This window comes from Planococcus citri, chromosome 3, assembly GCF_950023065.1.
Source record: "Planococcus citri chromosome 3, ihPlaCitr1.1, whole genome shotgun sequence".
NCBI lineage: Eukaryota > Metazoa > Arthropoda > Insecta > Hemiptera > Pseudococcidae > Planococcus > Planococcus citri.
In genome coordinates, this window is record NC_088679.1 from 80,559,195 (window position 1) to 80,579,807 (window position 20,613).

A 20,613-nucleotide genomic window follows, 5' to 3' on the forward strand; every position below is an offset into this window, starting at 1 on the left:
GATTTCTGGACATAAAATTCGGAATTTTAGGTAATTTTCTGAAAACTTTTCAAAAAGAATTATTAATTTATCGAAAAGAAGGTAAAATTACTGCTCGAGCGAAGCGAGAGCGACATTTTTTTGAAAAAATTGGTCCAAAAAACGAATAAACGGGTATTTTTGTATGTTTTTGAACAAGGAAAGGAGTTTTTCACTTTCAGTGCTTGACATAATTGAATAAAAATAAAAAATCATGTTTACAAGAATCACTGGATATATTGTTATAATTGCGACGGCCGTTTCGGTACAACGTACCATCATCAGACAAAGATTAAAACACAAGTGATTTGCAGAAAGTGCATACATGAAACAGAATAGGTAAATATGTCGAAATTGAATTGTACAATGTACATAGAATTTAGGGAAGGGGTAGGTGCGTTGTTGGTTGCATAGATGGAGAGTTGCGTAGTACATTACGTTGTATGTTTGATGGAGCTTTTATGACCTCATTGAGAACGTTGTATTTGTTTTCTACGTGTCTGAATATTTCGAAATCCTCCAGGGCATCCAGACGTTTTCCTTTTTTCTCAACATGGAGGGTTTTGAATTCGAAGTTGGAGGAATGGTTGTTGGCGAGTAGGTGATCAGCAAAGGTAGAGACTACAAGTTTTTTATTTTTCCAAGCGCTGAGGTGTTCATTAACTCAGACTTTGAAAGCTCTGCCTGTTTGCCCAATGTAGATACCTTTACATGTGTTGCATTCCAATTTATACACACCACTTTTTCGGTCATTTGGGATTTTATCTTTATTATTACATAGCAAACTAGAAATAGTGTTCTTAGATTTAAAGGCAAATTTTACAAGTTTATCAGGTTTTAAGTGTTTGAGCTTTTTACTTAAGGAGTTAGTAAGCTTATTGGTAATAGCACCATTATAGTTGAATTTTTTCCAAATTACGTTACTGTTATCATTGTGGAAAGTCGTCACCTTAGTCCTGAAGAGAGCATTTTTTCTCTTATGCAGAAGCTTTGGGACTGTATCAGGAAGGTAGCCATTGTTTTTTGCGAACAACCATTCCTCCAACTTCGAATTCAAAACCCTCCATGTTGAGAAAAAAGGAAAATGTCTGGATGCCCTGGAGGATTTCGAAATATTCAGACACGTAGAAAACAAATACAACGTTCTCAATGAGGTCATAAAAGCTCCATCAAACATACAACGTAATGTACTACGCAGCTCTCCATCTATGCAACCAACAACGCACCTACCCCTTCCCTAAATTCTATGTACATTGTACAATTCAATTTCGACGTATTTACCTATTCTGTTTCATGTATGCACTTTCTGCAAATCACTTGTGTTTTAATCTTTGTCTGATGATGGTACGTTGTACCGAAACGGCCGTCGCAATTATAACAATATATCCAGTGATTCTTGTAAACGTGATTTTTTATTTTTATTCAATGTTTTTGAACAGTTAGTTGGCTCTATTCAGAGAAACTGAATAGTTCGTACCTTTCAAATAGTTTGAGTGTTTGATCTCAATATTTTTCAAATTCAATCACAGATTTCGTGAAATTGTGACTTTGAAAGTGGCCCGAGCGAAGCGAGGGCAAAAGTGTTTGAAAATTTGTAATTCGAAAAGTAGAACAATATCAATTTTAGTTTAAGAATTCGATTTTCCCGATCCCAACTTTTTAAAAATTTTGTCAATGGTTTCTTGAAATTTTAAGTGGGAATGAAGAGAACTAAATTAGCCCGAGCAAAGCGAGGGCAAAAGCTTTTGAAAATTTGTAGTTTCAAGAAACAAAACAGTAGTAATTTTGATGTGAAAGGTCAGTTTGAGAAATATAAAACAACATTTTAGCCCGAGCGAAGCGAGGGCAAACGCTTTTTACATAACTGAGAATTTTTGAGGATAGTTTGCTGATTTTGTCGGCAAATTAACGATTTGATTTTGCCGACAAACTGACGATTTTGCCGACAAATTCCGAATTTTCAAACTATTGGGGGGGTGTATACCCCCTATACCCCCCCCCCCCCTTAAAGCCGCCCCTGCTTATGACTACTGGATTCAGGGGATTTGAGTTTCAGCAAATAGCATGGAAAACTGAAACTGAAACTAAAACTGAAACTAGAACTGAAATGAGAAAAACTTAAACTGAAAACTGAAAATTTGAACTGAAAAAAATAAAACTGAAACTAAAACCTAAAAACTTGAACTGGGATGTGAAAGTTTTGCCATTCACTGAATTTTGTTGACAAAATCATCAATCTATTCTCAAAATTCTTATTTTTTTACAAAAGCTTTTGCCCTCGCTTAGCTCGGGCCAATTTGAATCCCTTCTTTCCGCTTAGAGTCAGAGTTTAAAAAAACCATTGATGAAATTTAGAAAAAGTCGAAATCGGAAAAACCGAATAGCAAATTTTGTCATTAAAAAATTGATATTGTTCTAATTTTTGAACTACAAATTATCCAATCTTTTGCCCTCGCTTTGCCTGGGTCAATTCAATTTGATTCTCTTCTCAGAGTTACAATTTCAAGAAACCTAATTGAATTTGAAAAAGGTTGAGATCAGAAAAACACAATTTTTTCATTAAAATTTGTAGTTCTACTTTATAAATCACAAATTTTCCAAAATTGAAAATTTTTGCCTTCGCTTCGCTGGGACCATTCAAGATGCTACTTGTTGTTGTTGTTGTTTTTGTTTATTTGATTAATCGGTTCATACCTACAAAAAAAATGCAAATTTTTCGATTTTTCTGGACAGAACAGAACTACTGGATTTTCAAAGTTTTTTGATACTAAGTATGATACTACAGTGCTCAGCAGGTTAATTATGTAAAATTTTGATTATTGTGGCAAGATGACGATGCAATCCTCCTCCCTAGTAGCATAACTTGTCTTTTCTTCGCACCCCCCCCCCCAGGCCCGGATTTCTTCTGCACACCACAGCCCTGCATATTTACTCGTATTCATAATTTTTGAATTTGAAATGTTCAAATTTCAATTTCCTACTCAAGTAGGAAATTGGATTAGGTAGTGTATAAAAATTGAAAATTCATGAAAGATAGTGAGAAAAAAAATGTTTCATTTCGTTTCGAACCTCAAGAAATTATGAAAATTGAAACTGAAATGGAAAACTGAAAACAAAGTTTGAACTGAAAAAAGCAAAACTGAAACTAAAAACTGAATACTTGAACTGAAAAAAATAAAACTGAAACTAAAAACTAAAAACTTGAACTGAAATATAAAAGTTTTGCCATCACTGGTCAGCCACAACTCTGGACTTATGACAGTTTTGAGAAATTTTTGCTGAAGTCTACCTATTTTTATTCTTTCTTGATATTTGTCAACCAATAGTAACATCCTGCAAAGTTTAGCAGTTGGATTGTTTGTCTGCAGAAATATCGAAATAGGTTTATCTGCCACTGTGAAATGCTGTGAGCAGTCAAATTGCAGCACTCTCTGGCATTTCATAATGTTCAAGCATTCATGAAGACTGAAGAGGTAAATATCACGAGGTCAATATCATGATTGGAATCAACGACTTCTACGCGTGCAATTTTCATGATGTAGAACTACCTACACTATCTATGATCAAGGAGGGATAGTGACCTCTTCATGAATACTTGAACATTTTCAAATGCCAGAAAGTGCTGCAATTTGACTATGTAAAGCTTTTCACAGCAGTAGATAAACCTATTTAGATATTTCTGCAGACAAACAATCCAACTGGTAACCTGTAACCTTTGTGGGATGTTACTATTGGTTGACAAATATCGAGAAAGAATATACATAGACTTCAGCAGAAATTTCTCAAAACTGTCATAAGTCCACAGTTGTGGCTTGTGGCTGAACAGCAGTTGAAAGCTATTTGCTGAAACTCAAATCCCTTGAATCCAGTAGTCATAAGCCAGACGCAATCTCATGATTGTAAACACGGCTTCTTCTCGTGCTATTTTCATGATGTAGAGTTACATTATCGATGATCAAAAAGGGATGGTGACCTCTTCATGAATGCTTGAACATTATGAAATGCCAGAGAGTGCTGCAATTTGACTGTGTTAAAGCTTTTCATAGTGGCAGATAAACCTATTTCGATATTTCTGCAGACAAGAGATCCAACTGCTAACCTTTGCGGGATGCAGGGTTGCGGAACGATACAAACACTGGCAAAACCGCCTAATTTTCGAAAAAATTTGAAAAACCCAAAAACCGATACCTACCAATAAGTTGACAAATGAAAAACCGATTTATAAAATACCAATCTAATTTTCAAAATCGGTACAAATACCTAAGTGCTGAAAACCAATACCAAAATTATTTTAAAATCTGTATTTTCGGTACTCATTTTTTCAAATTTCTGCAAATGAAACAATTCCAACATCAAACAAAATGAGTTTATTCATATTTCAATGATCACTTTTCTTTGTTGATTTTCCTCCCATTTCATTCTCATTTTAACTTTTATACTACTACTACTACTCTCTCAATTTCTGAATTTTAAGCCAAAGCGTTCTGTAATTAGCTTGTTTTTTGACATTTTCAATTTGGTGTCATGTTGGTAAAATACCAATACCGAAACCGAAAACCGAAATAAAATCCATGAAAATTGGAAAAACCGATACAGAAAACCGAAATTTTGAGGTAAAAATTGATGAAAACTGAAATACCAATACCGTTTTAGCCACCACATTTGAAATACCAATACCAGGTACCAATACCTTTTTTGTTTTATTGTTCCGCAACCCTGGCGGGATGTAACTATTTATTTGGTGACAAATATCGAGAAAGAATATCCATGGTGTGATAAACTGATTTGACGGGTGGATTGTACATTTTCTGAACATATGCCCCGTTAAGAGCATTTGTGTTCCTTTCAATTTTTGTTACTGTCATTTCAGGCCAATTTGAGAATATTTCTGTATTATTTACTCTGCATATTCATGCTCTGTTTTTTCAGTTTTTTTTTCCCCCCGAAACAAGTTTATCAAATTTGTAAAAAAAAACGCTCTGGTCCATCCTGCACACACCTTTCTTGATTTCATTTTGTGAAAGCTCATCCATCAATATATTCATCCAAAAAATGGAACATGTGTCCCTGTATTTTATCCCAACTCTTATCAATGTTTGCCCCCCAAAAAGGGGTGAGGTGTTTCTTGGAATTATGCTTTCACTCATTCATTACATCTAGTGAAACTATATCATTCAGTTCCAAGATTGAGCCAATCGGGTTTTTTGCTTCTTCGATTTTGGACAATAATCAAATAAATAAGTCTATCATTATCGAGGTGGCTTTCCAGGGGGGGGGGGGGGGGTGAACTGTGAGTAAAAGTGATACTTGTGATGATCTTATTCAGGAAATTGAAAGCATTTTTTTCATAACATCTCAGGATTTGCTTGGGTGTTTAAGGGTTATACTAACGAGTTATCTTTTCGTGTTCACCTATCAGCAACACGTGACATGCTGGTTTTCTGCGTGTGTACGAGTACTTATGTAAAATGTAAACCACGCAACGCCGCTCCGGAGGCCGGACAATTGACAATTAATCAAGTCAGCTACTGTACACCTTTTTACTCAGGTGGCAAGCACTGCGAGGCGATGGGTTGACGACGGCGCTGCCGGTGTCAGGGTTAACGATGCGACGTTTAGGTAGTGAGGTACGGATATATTAGCACTGGTGAACAGAAATCGAATTGAAAATACGAGTAGCTAGGTCTAGGAATGTGTGTCTGTGGTACGACGATTTAAAAACTTGTTGAATGAAAGCGTAGTATAGAAAACAACGTGTAACGTCAAACGTGCAACGTGTGAATCCGAGCGAAGCATAGACACGAGTATCAGCTACGTAGGTATCGGCAGCGTATTCGTATTCGTCGAATTATTCTACATACGAGTAGTATATTCGCATCTCGATCTTGATATTATACCTACTCGTACGCTCTGTGGTCGATTCGTATTCGTATTCGTCTCCGGCAACCATTTCATTACCGCCATCGTCATCTCCATAGTCATAGCCATAGCCATATACTGCCATGCTCCATACAAGATGTGCAGATATCCAACATGGGCGTGTAAAGCATCTAAGTGGTAAGTGTATAGAGTTTATAGGCAGTAATTGGGAACGTTAACGTCGACGTGTATCTTTATGACGTGCGTAGATGCGTAGGTAGGTACCTATATGCACTACCTAGGTAAGTAGCGAAAGCGATTGTAGGTATGAGCTGTGCTAATCAGTTGCGTCGTCTTGTAGAGTAGACTAGTGGTAGGTACCTACTTAACACCACGTGTATGAGGTACGGTACGCGGACGCGGATGCGAACACGAACGTGTTGGACGAAAATGATTTTTTAACGGACGAATTACGAATGACGATAAAAATGACAAACGAACAGATAGGTAGATATACGATAGGTACAAGCGATAAAGGAAGACGAAATGATATGAATTCGTATAGATATATGAAATGTGAAAAACAAATGAAATAACCAAACCACGGTGCACTGCAAAAACTAAACTACGAGTAAACTAAACGAAACTAAAGCGAACTAAAGAAAACGTAGTCGAAAGGGACGGAACGTGGTCACACACCGAACCGATCCGAACGCACAACTAAATCCATTACGCTTACGCTCGCTAGTCACCGCCACGCCACGCCACGCCACGACGCGACGTAATGAAATTGCTCTTCTCATACTCGACGACGACTACGACTACGACTACTACTCGTATATATTCGCATTCGTATTCGTATTCGTACTCAGCACAGCACAGCACACATTACACGTAGTATATAGTCAGTACCTCTACCTACGTACGAGTACTGTACCATAGCTATACGATGGTACACAGCGGCGCCGAAACAATCGCGCATCTCCACATTTTGTTTCTATAGAAACCATCATACCATCCTCCAGTTTACGCTAACGCTTTACGTAGCTGTAGCTACAAACGTCTACGTCGGTATCTGCTGTCGTCTCCGGCTCCAGCTCCAGCTCCAGCTCCGTTTAGCGCCGAGCGCTTAGCGCTACTTACGTCAACGCGAACGTCGCTCGGTCAGTATTAACTTCTTAATACCTTTTTAGTCCCAATTGACAGAGAAAAAGAGAGTGCGAAAATACTGAAAATTTCGATTCGTTCGTCCCATCGCTCGAAATCGGTATCTCGTAAGTGACAAGACAAGCAGCGTCTCAGTGTCAGTCGAAATCCGAAATCAAAACCCATCAACTTTGGTAGGTACTCGATGAAAAATTTGAATTGATTTCGAGTTGCACCAATCGAGTCTTGTTTCTTGCTCAATTGGGAGGTAATGGTACTCTTCTAATCGCACTTATCCCATAAGTTGTTAGGGCAAGGTAGACAGAAAAGACACGATGACTGGAGCTCCACAGGCGGTGGCCAAGTCAACCTGCTTCCAATGCGTTTGTCATTCGGACGCTAAGTCAGTCCACCAGGCGACGGGGTCGCGATACCATCGATAGATGAGAGAATCAATCGTGCGAAACAGGCAACGACGCTAATGAAAAATTGTCGCCCATTTTGAAATCAAACTCGAAACAATATACGAATAACTGTACCTAGTCAAGTACGGCTACCTACCTACCTACCTACCCACCCACCTACGTCAAAGTATCGCTATCGAGCTCGATGCTCGATGCTTAATGCGTAATTGAAAATCGAGTGACGTACCGGGCGACAACGCAAAAAATAGGCTATACGATTACTTAAGCCGGAATAAGTAAATTGGCACCAGCGGAAAGGGAAAGAGGATGGAAAAAAATGCCCACAGCTTGGCGCGCCACGTCATCATGCCGCGCCGTAGTGTATCTGGCGAGTCTTAGATGGCGTTGCTGAAACTGTTCTACTGCTTACTCAGGCATATTTACGACATTTATTTCTTAATCGTTGCGCTGCTGTTGAGCTTTCAAATCGGACAAAACGCATTTTCTCCCCGGAATAAAATTGATAGAAACGAAGCGAACGATGCTCTTCGGAATAATATTATCGAGTTTAAAAAGAAATCAACAGAAAAACAATAAAATAAGCGAGGAAAGTAAATCGAAAAGCGTAAATATGGATTTCTATAATTTATTTTTAAACCTATCAAATCTCAGTCTGCGTAAATTGGGTAGATATACCGCATACATCGTCAGATCACAAACAATTCTGTGTTTTCTATATCCTTGAAACTGGTCAAAAAACCTGCGAATACAGCAAAACAACCTCCTTTAAAAAACGTATGTTCTCTAAAACAAATTTTGATAATTTTTTGCACTCATCTCTGGAATCTGAAAATTGGGATGCACTGAAATCAGGTGATATTAATTCAAGATTTTCTAATTTTTTAAATATTTCTTTGAACTATTGCAACTTATCTTTCCCACTTCAAACTTACACAAATCATAACCCTAACCAGTTACCTTATCCTCATAATATTCAAACCCAAATACGCACCCTAAAAACCAGACTATTAGAATCTCACTCAAATTGGAAATTCAGTGGGACTGAAGATGAAAAAATTGCATACAAGCTCCCTCAAAAGGAATATAAGAAATTGATCAATTGGGCAAATATATAGTACTTAGAATCAAACTCTCACAAAGTTGCTGTCTCAAACAAACTCAGCTGACATAGCAAAATTATTCGGCCTCTTCTCAAACACTGGACCCATTATCCCTTATTCCAGCTAATGATTCCTCAATGTTTGTGTTACCAGGTACTGCGGCAGCTGAAGTTGCTAATGTCATACAAGGTCTCAAAAATTCCAACTCATGGGATGGTTATGGTTTAGATGTAGGCCTTATCAAATAAGCTGATTGCTAAATATCTCATATACAGGGTGCCCAGAAATATTGAGTACCCCTAAAAAAGTTTTCTACTAAAATACTTTAGTTGGTCACTGTGAATCATAATAATGATAGCACATGATTGGTTGTTTGACTGGAGCGATAGCATTCCACCAATCATATGCATCTATTTCACATTGCCAACCTATATTTTTAATGAAACACTTTCCTTGGGGTACTTGAAATTTATGGGCACCCTGTATGTACTTGCTGAACTTTTTAATGAATCTATAAATCAGGGAAAATTTCCAGATAGCATGAAATCAAGTGTTGTGACCCCTGTACACAGTGCTGTGAGAACGCGGAAGTGCTCGTTCCCGTTCCCGTTCTTTGTTCTCACAATAAAGAACGCCGTTCTTTGTTCCTTATCGCTCCCAAAAATCTAACACCTCGTTCCTGTTCCTAGTTCTTATGCTTCATAAGCAGAAGCGTTCCCGTTCCCGTTCCCGTTCTCGTTCTCAATCAAATTTCCAAAATTTACGTTCCTGTGTTCCCGTTCCCGTTCCCAATAGGGTTCTGTGGTACAAGCGAAGCCATTTTTGATGGAAATTTTTTCATTTTCTTCTATTGTACCCAAAAACTACTAAAAGTTTGTGGAAAAAGCATATTTTTTCCTATTTTTCAGAGTTTTGGGAGGTAATTTGAGAACCCTGAAAAAACATCTAAGAATGCCAAATTAGCACTCCGTTCCCGTTCCCGTTCTCGTTCTCACTAATTTAATGTTCTCGTTCTTAGTAAGAACGTTCTTCAAGAGGATTTGTGTGATTATCCGTTCGTTCTTTGAAGAAAATTTGAAAAGTTGCGTTCTTTATGCGTTCCCGTTCCCGTTTTCGTTCGTTCTCACAGCACTGCCTGTACATGAGAAAGGAAAAAAATCAAATTTAAATAACTAGGCATACAGACCAATCTCTGTGAAACCAGTATTCTCAAAAAATTTTGAGTGTCTGTTACATAATTGACTGATACGATTCCTATCATCTAATAGGGCGGATTGTACGACTCTCGTTCAAATCTGAACTAAGTTTAACTCATTGCTTTTGACGAGTAAAACTGAGTTCAACTCTTGAACAAGAGTTGAACGAGAGTTCTACAAGTGGCCCATAGCATTCTAAGTGAAACACAGTTTGGCTTCCATCATGAAAAAACACCATGGAAGCATTATTCAATTTACCAAACAAACTTCTCCAGACTGGCCAAGAGGGTGAAAATTCATTGGTGATATTCTGTGATTTATTGAAAGCTTTCAATACCATGGACCATTGAATTCTATTGGGAAAGTTGGAAGAATATGGGATAAGGGGTCCAATTCACAGTTGGCTAAAATCCTTCCTTGAAAATAGGGTACAATTTAGGTACAAACAATCAAAATACAAAATGGCAAGACTTGCACCTTTTCTGCCGATGTATCATCAAGTCTTTTCTTCAGTCTTCCTCTATTCCTCCTGCCAGTTGGAGTGCACTCTTTGACTTTTCAAGGGGACCATTCATCAGGCATTCTGTCAACGTGTTTTCGCCATTTCTTTCTGTAATCTTTCACTGGTCTAATGATTGGCTCTGCTCCTAGCTCCTTCAGGATGTCTTTGTTCCTTTTCCTATCTCGTCGAGTATATCCTGCTGTGGCTCGCATGAATCTCATTTCCACTGAGGTTACTCTGCTTTTTATAATATCCTTTCTCGGCTTTCTCATTGTCCATGTTTCACTTCCATACAGCAGCATTGGTCTTGCCAGCGTATTGTAGATTCTTATTCGAGTTTTGGCTCAGACTTTTCTTGGAGGTATGGCTCAGTTTATAGCTCGGCTTACTCTCAGGAATTTACTGATCTTAAGTTGTGCGTCAACTTCTCCTTCATATGACAGCTCACATCAGAGATATGTGATCTGTCACGAGAAAACCAGGTTAGTGTCCAAAAAATCAATTTGTTTTTTTTATGGATATTGGTAGTACTCAGTGTGCAGAATCCGCCTGTGGTGGTTAAAACGTTCGCGAACGATTCTTTTGACCCTAAATTCAAGGTTAAAAAAATAGAGCAACTACAAAAAAAGTTTGAAAATTTTTTTTTTGTGATTTTCTTGAAAAGTATGTTCTGGGGAGTCGATATGCAAATTTTTGGGGCAATCGGCCCACATTTGGAGGATTAGTGCCATTTTATTGAAATTTGAATGAGGCTTAAGCTGGAAAAATCAACTCTTTTCACCTTGAACAAAATTTTTGAAAAATTGAAAAACTCTATAAATAACTTTATTTTATATTAATAATTCATTCGTAGTAATTTTTGCGAAATTTTTGGCACAAAATTTAAAAAAAACAAAAAAATCGATTTAGAGAAATTTCGATTATTGGCCTTTGGCAACCCTGATTTTGAAAAAAAATGTCACGTTATGTTGGCACCCCTTGTGGCCAAAAGTGGTCCAAGTTTCAGGGACCTACAAATCATAGATCGCCGAACACATAGATTCAAAACTTCAAATGTCCGTCCTGTAAAATTTACGTTTTGGACACTAACCTGGTTTTCTCGTGACAGATCACATGTTTAAAACTTTTAACTTGTTCCACTCACAGTCCATTCATGATTTTATACTGCATACTGGCTTTTTCCCCTCGAAGGCCATTACCTTTGTTTTTGACGATGAAATTCTCATTCCCTACTTATTAGCTACTTTCTGAAGTTTCTGAAGGTTGTACATTGCTCTCTGCAAGTCATCATCGTTTGTCATCTTACATACACTTCTAACACAGTTTCCAGATGATACAACATACCACTATGTTTTTAACGGGTGGTATAGCTAGGACACACTGCTCAAAAAACAGAACATGTTCTCCAGAACTTAATTTGCAGGTTTAATGCAAATGGCATGAGCTTGAACTTGAAAAAAACAATAACAGTGCCTTTCAATGTAACCCCCAAGGAGGCAAACAAACCTGGTAGCAGAAACTCTCTCAACTCTACCTAATGTCTCCAGTGTTGCAAAATTCTTAGGGGTTGATGTTCAATGCAATTTAAAATGGGATGCATACATCAATAAATTAACCTGTCCTTTGTCATCTATAAACTTTATACTCTTTTAGCTACGCCAAATTACAAATCAAAAAACTTTCAGACTTGTATATTTTGGAATATTCCACTCAGCGCCGGATTACCCTAAAAGCTAACGAAGCTGAAGCTTGGAGTGCAAACTTCTAGGGGTGCAAAAATTTTGAGAAAATTGAAAAAAAAATACTCATAAATGTTACATTTTTACTTTTTAGAAAAAATAAATGAAGAGCTCTATTCCAAAGTGGATTAAGTCATTTTCAAAAAAAGCACATTTTACAGAGATTTTTACTTCAAAAGTGAATCAAGTCATTGATTTTTCAAAGTGATTTTTTCTACAAGCAATTGTTTTATGTCCAAAGAAAGGAAAGGTGCACCCATCTTTCAAAACAGAACAAATTTTAGCAACAAAAATTTAAAATGACTTGACCCACTTTGGAATAGAGCTCTTCAAATGTTTGCTAGGTATATGAGAAATAATTTTTTCAGTGTTGTAAAATGTTTATATTCCATGAGATTTTTTTGGGGAGGGGAGATAGGTGTGTTGGAAGTTTCAGTGAAAAAAAGCTCACAATTTTATGTAGAGTAGAGCGCCAAAATACTTAATCCGCCATTGATTCCACTCTACAATGGCCTATGGGGTGGTTTTTTGGGGAGGTAATGCATCACTCTTATGTTAAGCAAATTCTCACACCACAAAAACGTGCGATTAGAACAATTTATAAAATACCTCTAAGACAAACATGCAGGTCCACCTTTGTTGATAATAAAATTCTCACTACAATATCACAATACATTTTGGGACTTATTATCTCTCATGGTTTATGGTTATAACCTTTCCAAAAATTACCCATCCATAGGCAATACGTATGGCTATTCGGTTTGGGCAAGGAGAATTATGTACAAGGCAACGGTAAATGCAGTTATCGGATACAGAAGCAGTCTATTTGTCCACAAGATCAATTTGAAAGATATACATAGTTGACAAGCTCAGAAAATTTCACCTTCAGATGACTAGAAAATATATAGCAATGCTTTACAAAGGAACTAGCTATATAGCCTCAACTGTGATAGCAGACTGAATGCCGTTGGAATTAGCCATAGAAGCACGAGCCTAGACTTGGCTTGCCCATAAAAGAACACCCTATCTCCAGGATGAAGAGTTACACGAAGCAGTAGCTTTAATCCAGGAACAAGCTTTAAACAGATGGAACGAGATGTGGATACAGTCAGAGCACAGACCAGGGATGAGGAAACTTTTCTCTACCATTTCAGTAAGGAAGAGTGTGGACCTTGACAGCGACTTGGACTTTTGGGTCGCACAGGCCCTCAGCGATAAAGGCTGCTTTGGGTCTTTTCTGCATAGCATCCACAGAAGAAAGGAGGCAAGTTAAGATGTCTAGATAGTAGTTATTGTAAGAGTGTAAGTGTTTACATAGCTTATTTATTTAAGGTTTAGTTTTATTATGGTTTTTGTGCATCTTATTTTTAAGTGTAAGAAATTCGATGTGATATTCCCCCTAATAAACTTGCCCTACCAAAAACCCAGAAAAAAAAGGCTGGTCACAAGGTAACCTTAGAATAACTCATCACCACCACACAAAACTTCTCCGGTGTAGTTCTGTACCATCTGCAGCAAACGTATACACTAAGATTCCAGGAAGTGTAAAAAAACTAGCCAACTGCAAAAAAAATTCAAAAATGCCCTCAAAGAATGGCTGATAACTAGGACTTATTATACCCTGGAAGAATATCTCAGCTCCCCTGATCAATAGTCATTCAAATTTTTTGAAATAACCTGGTGTAGATGTTATATAGTTTTAGCCTCTCATCTTCTACGTTTTAATCATGTCTGTTTATTCAATTTAAATCTGAATTTTGTATTCTATTCTTTTCAACTATGTAAAGTTCAACGTGATATAATGGCAGCAATGCTGCCGCATGTATCTCAAATAAACAAATTGAATCACTGCCATCGACTGGTCGTGCAAATTCGCCAAAAGTGGGCAGAGGTATCTTTTTTTTTATTGACAAATATTTGGGTACACTTACGCATTTCAGAAATGGACTTGAATGTAGACAGAGAGGCCTTATACTTACAATTAGTTACTTTTCGAGCAGAACAGAAATTCCCACACGCGCCATTTCCAAGGAAATTTGAAAAAACAAAAAAAAAAACGTCGTCATCGAAACGCGCCAATTCAGGTACTTACCTACACATGTACGTACGAAAAACGCACGCGCGTGAAGAAAGCGAGAAACAAATCGAAAAATCACCGAAACGTCCACATTGCAATTTCGAGTACCACCTAGCTATACGTAACTACGTAGTATACACAGTGTAATTGAGATAATGAGCGTCGAGTTATACGAGATTTTGTCTCGCCATCAATCGTAGACCCTACGCAAAGGCTAACACAGCGACGACTACCGAAACGTGTTACGATGCGATTGAAGATGAAGCCAAACAACAGACCGAGGCGATTGACCGACGTTTTCGTGCCGTTTACAAACTTGGCGGCGGCCGTTCGAGAAAAGCTACGAGGTCTTCGGAATTTGCCAAACAACGCTGCTGCGCCCGCCCCTGCCACAACCACCAAGAAAAAACAACCCAACGAAGAAACGAAGAACGACAAAGATGCTCTAAAAACGAAGAAATTGCCCAAAAGCAAAATAAACTCCAAGAAGAGGGACAAGTCGGGTGAAATAAAGACAAATGCGAAAACCGCCGACTCGACCGGTGCCGGCGCGAACCAGGCTCAAGCTGAAGCAGCTCACACATCAAATAACTCGTCCATTCTGCAGCACGCTGTTCAGCGAATTCCTTCGATGCCGAAGAAGACCTTTATCGCTTTTAAAGCGGTTTCAAAGAAACGTCGCAAACGCCGTCGAGATCACGATCGCGCCAAAGGCGCAACCTCCGCGGACGTAGAAGCGGACGTCGACATCCGACAGACAGGTTCGACGGCTGCGACCGCCACCGCCGCTGCTGCCGCCGACAAGAAAACCACCGTCGCTAATTCGCAGTCGGATGCTGCAGCCACCGCCACCGACTACGTTCTTAAAAAACGCAAACGCAAAAACGATATTGAAAAAAGAAAAAACTTTTTGGGTAAAATGAAGCGTTTGCGAGATATCGACACCGTTATTCAGAAACGAAGCGGTGGCATCAAATTCACCTCCACCTCCGATCGTACTCGCAATCTGTTGACGTCTGCGCCACAGCCCCAGCTCCAGCTCCAACGTCACCAATCGCAACATGCCAAGTTGATCAGCCAATGAACAATATCGCCCCAGTTGAACGCAAATTGCGCCGCTACCGCGTAAGAGACTATAACCTGCCATACATCGTAATCGTACATTTATGTAGGGTACTTAGACTTACTACTTAGGCTGCGCCAAATATGTAAAAAATACTTATTGGTAATAATAATTACCTATAGGAATGAATGACCACGTTTTTTCTTATAAGCATATTATATGTAAACATATAGGATAGGTGTGTATAAGTGTGGACATGGACTAAAAATATGAGGCGAAACTGCCGGAAGCACCGTTAGGTACCTAACTTTTTACAATACAACGGACGAGGCCCCAAGGCCGAAAACAATTGTGTACTGTTGGGTCGATTTTACATTCATAATAGTTCGGCATATGACAATATGAGTAATTGCACCCCCCCCCCCCCCGGCCGATCTTCCGGGACAACTTTTTTCTTAAAGGGGACATCCTAAGGAACATTTTAAAGCAAACTTGCCAAAAAAAAGTTGGCCTTACTTACAAAATGGCGGCCATTTTGACTGACAGGTCAGCCGAAATCGCAGATTTTGCGTTTCAACATAGGACTTGCACGAAATTTTTCAAACCTTACAAAGGTAGATCGAAAGATCATGCAAAAATTTATCACCTGTCAAAATTTCAAGCGCTAAAGTGCGTTTTTCGATTTTTGGTGAATTTTTGAAAATCCAAATTAGGCCAAAAATGAGGGGAAAAATCAAAATTTCACCAAATTGACCAAGAAAGCTGAAATTTGGGATACACCCTGTTTTCGACATGCCAAATCGATTGGAAACGGTTTCAACCCGTTTTGAGCAGTTTTGGAGCCTCCAGAAGATTTTTGAAACTCGAAATTCCCACAAAATTCCATCAAATTGGAGTTGTAAAGCTGAAATTTATTCTAAAAACTAAATTGAATACGCTACGAAGTACTGCAGGTGAATTTCAAGTCGTTTTGGAGCCTCCAGCGATTTTTTTGAAAATTCCAGAAACCTCCAGCAGATTTTTGAAACTTTAAATTTTCACGAAATTTCATCAAAATGGAGATGGAAAGCTGAAATTTACAGAGACCGGAAGCTGAAACATAAAGCTTAGCTTTTCGCTTTTAGCTTCTGATAAAAATTATAAAGCTTTGGCTTTTCGCTTTTGACTTTCCAATTTATATGGCTGTAAAGCTAGCTTTTAGCTGGCTGTCGCCAGATGGCTGAATTCGGCTTTCAGCTTTCAGCTTTTGGCTATCAGCTTGGCAGCCAAAAGCTGAGAGATTTCGGCTTTTTTTTGGCATATATTCAATTTTGTTAACCTGTCTGGCTTATCTTAAAATAACATTTTGAATTTTTTATTATTTTTTTTAAATTTTATATTTTTAAATTAAATTACCTATGATAATTTCAAATTTTCAAAATATTGTGGCCAAATTTGAAATTTTGAACACAAAAACTGAAAACTAAACAAAAAGGCACATAAGAAAGCTGAAAAAATAAAGCTTTCGGCTGGCTTTGGCTTTCAAATTTATAAAGCTTAGCTCTTTTAGCTTCCAAAAGTTTACGTGATATGGCTTTTTACGGCTTTTAGCTTTTAGCTTTCAGCTTGCTTCCGGTCTCTGGAAATTTATTCTACACTCCAATTTTAACACTCCTGAAGACGACTTCAGGTAGGTTCAAGTCATTTTAGAGCCTCCAGCGACTTTTTTTGAAAATTACTGGAGCCTCCAGCAGATTTTTGAAACTCGAAATTCCCGCAACATTAATTTATCAAATGGACTTGGCAATCTGAAATTCACTTCGCAGACTACATGGAGGTTTCAAATGGTTTTGAAGCTTCCAACTACTTTTAGGAAATTTCAATTTTCCAAAAAAACGCCATACAACCTTTCAAAAAGTCGCTGGAGGCTCCAAAACGACTTGAATATTGAAATTAATTTGCAGAATGAATTTCAGCTTTCCATCTCAGTTTGATGAAATTGGGGAAATTTCAAGTTTCAAAAATCTACTGGAGGCTCCAGTAATTTTCAAAAAAGTCGCTGGAGGCTCTAAAATGACTTGAACCCACCTAAAGTCGTCTTCAGAGGATGTTAAAATCGGAGTGTAGAGTAAATTGCAGCTTTCCATCTCCATTTGATAAAATTTTGTGAAAATTCAAAGTTTCAAAAATCTGCTGGATGCTTCAGGAATTTTCAAAAAGTCGCTGGAGCCTCCAAAACGACTTGAAATTCACCTGCAGTACTTCGTAGCGTATTGAAATTAGTTTTCAGAATAAATTTCAGCTTTACAACTCCAATTTGATGGCATTTTGTGGAAATTTCGAGTTTCAAAAATCTGCTGGAGGCTCCAGAACTGCTCAAATCGGTTTTTAACCATTTCCAATCGATTTGGCATGTCGAAAATAGGGTTTCAGTATCCCAAATTTCAGCTTTCTTGGTCAATTTGGCGAAATTTTGATTTTTTCCCTCATTTTTGGCCTAATTTGGATTTTCAAAAATTCACCAAAAATCGAAAAACGCACTTTTGCACTTGAAATTTTGACAGGTGATAAATTTTTGCATGATCTTTCGATCTACCTTTGTAAGGTTTGAAAAATTTCGTGCAAGTCCTATGTTGAAACGCAAAATCTGCGATTTCGGCTGATCTGTCAGTCAGAATGGCCGCCATTTTGTTAGCAGGGCCAACATTTTTTTGAGCAAGGTTGCTTTTAAAATGTTCCTTAGCATGTCCCCTTTAAGAAAAAAGTTGTCCCGAAGGATCGGCGGGGGGGGGGGGTGCAAATTACTCCTATTGTCATATGCCGGACTATAAGAAATATATTTTTCAGTCTACAACTTTTTTTTTTTAGAAAAAAAGTACCTAAGTATAGTAAATTTTGATGAAAAATACCCATTAAAAAACCTAAAACTGAAAATACGCGAAATCTTAATTTTCTACCAAAGGGAAAACAACACCGCAGATATGCTATGATGGTAAACAGGGGGTATACGTAGTCGTAGCTCGTAGACTGGTGGAGGACGAGAGTAGATTTAAGCTGCGAGTCATCGAGTCACCGCCGCACCGTGCGGCGCGCCTTTAGCTACAAAGGCGAGTCGCCAACCTAAAGGCTACAGCATCGGCATTTCTGCTTCGAGCTGAAGAGGTGACGACACGACACAGCACCGAGCAACACAACAGCATTCCAACTTACAACATTCCACTTGTCAAACGACCCGACCACTACCGCCACCGCCATCACCACCGCGAATTTCGCCGTTCGTCGTTCGCTGTTCGCTGTTCAACGAAAATCGTTTGGTGGGCGGAATGTACTCGCAGCTTTTCAGTTTCGCTCGATTCTAGCCAACTTATTCGGTTAAGTATAAGTATACGTATTTTGATACACAATACTACGAATATGAACTGCAACTGCGAACAGCGATGTGCCCAAGTTGCGTAGGTACTTATATGCTGCCTAATTGCTGCTTAATAGATACGTTATTAAGTAGAATATAGGTAGGTATCATTCGATGAAAAAAGAAAACAATGTTCTACAGTAAACTGCAAATTACACTCGTAAACGCGAAAAGTAGCATATGCCGAAAATCACCCAAAATTTCAGGTGTAAATGGACGTTTTTCAATTTTTGACAAATTTTGCAAAATCATAATGATCATGTGGGAGACATTTCTCTAGCATGATCCTGCAGTACAAAACTATAGATTTATTTATGTATGATCACGTATGCTCGAGTTCATCTACCATACATGATCGTGTCAATATTTGTTTCCCTGTGAGAGCTAAGAGTGGGTTCTGGGTAAAGTAGGTTGGTAGACGTACGTCTATGTACAATGGTACATGGGCATGGATCCGCATGGCATGACGTGACTCAACACGGTAGTAGGGGGGCTCGCATATGATCAATTGCAACCCTTACTGTTCCTCCGGGACAGCTTTTTTCATAAAGGGAGAATCCTAAGGAACATTTCTAGCCCTTATCCTCACAAAAAAACATGGCCCTACTCACAAAATGGCGGCCATTTTGATTGACTGGTCAGCCGAAATCGCAGATTTTGCATTCCAAATTCCAACATAGCACTTGCGTGGAATTTTTCAAACTTTACAAAGGTAGATCGAAAGAGCAAGCAAAAATTCATCGTCTGACAACATTTCAAGAGCTTAAGTGCCTTTTTCGATTTATGGTGAATATTTGAAAATCAAAAGGCCAAAAATGAGGGAAAAAAATCAAAATTTCACCAAATTGAACTAGAAAGCTGAAATTTGGAATATACCCTGTTTTCGATCTGCCAAATCGATTGGAAATGGTTTCAGACCGTTTAGAGTAGTTCTGGAGCCTTCGGCAGATTTTCGAAACTTGAAATTCTCACAAAATTTCATCAAATGGAGATGTAAAGCGGAAATTTACTCTGCACCTCAATTTTTGCACTCTCTGAAGACGACTTCAGGTCATTTTTGAGCCTCCAGTGACTTTTAGAAAATTCCTGGAGCCTCCAGCAGATTTTTAAAGCTTGAAATTTCAACAAAATTTTATCAAATGGATTTGGAAAGCTGAAATTTACTCTGCACAGTACGTGCTGGAGTTGATTCTGAAAGATTTTGTGGCACTTTTTAAAAAACCGAAGTTTTCCAAAAAGGCGCAGGTGGCTCCAAAATGGATTGAACTGCGTGCAATCCACTTTGGGATAATGCTAAAAATAGGACGTCAACTGAATCTCATTCTTCTACCTCAAATGGAGGCGAAAGGGTGAAATGCACAAAAATATGTTTTGAGCTGAAATAGGGGACCCTGGGGCCTAAGACGATGCAATTTCTTTTTCAAAGCCTGATGCTTCTAATAATCTATTCAACCAAAATGGACATGCGGATATCGAATACACTTGCCGATATCGAATACCAAAATGTGGCATGTAGGATATTTGATAGGGCCATGGACCAGCTAGTTGTATCCAACGATCTGGGACACCCCTACAGACTGGTCTTCACAAACCACAGATACACCAACGCGATGAAATATCTTGTGCTCAGATCCATAAAGGAGAAATTTTATCTCCCAGTGGGGTCAGCTTATGTGTCCTCCCTGCTTCCATACAGGGAGTACCTAAGCATCAGTGAACTGACCCCCACTCAGGTGAAGAGTATAATAGACCCGTTCGCGTATGAGTGTTGTGTGAATATAGTGGGTGTCTAAGCATTGTTTTTCTTATGCAAAAGTTGTCCCAGTGAACCCGGTTCAAGAAAAAAACCCTTCGACTACAAAATATTAGTTAAATTCACGCCTACCCGTACGCTTATTAAAACCGAATATCTCACCATGAACCGGTCTATTGAACATATCGAAAGGAAACGCCAGGCAAAGATCCAGAGGGACAACTGGGGACATATATCAGTAAGATCAAATGGAGTATTTACGATAGAAGAAGTAGAAGACGACCTAAAATGCTGCAAATCTCAGAGTATGCCTTGGCATATTGTGTTAGCTGGGACTTTGAGAT

At 38.4% G+C, this 20,613-nt stretch overlaps 1 protein-coding gene across 2 annotated transcripts in view; it reads right to left on the reverse strand.

Moving 5' to 3' along the window:
• The window catches only part of Nmdar2 (NMDA receptor 2), a 188,010-nt gene that overhangs the window by 64,276 nt on the left and 103,121 nt on the right, over positions 1 to 20,613 (reverse strand). The window contains exon 1 of one of the 2 annotated variants that reach the window (XM_065355838.1): positions 5,410 to 6,787. The exons of the other annotated variant lie outside the window; for it this stretch is intronic. The gene's annotated coding sequence lies outside the window, so the exon portion shown is untranslated. Of the gene's footprint in view, positions 1 to 5,409; positions 6,788 to 20,613 lie in introns of those variants that run through there. 2 annotated transcript variants of the gene reach the window in all.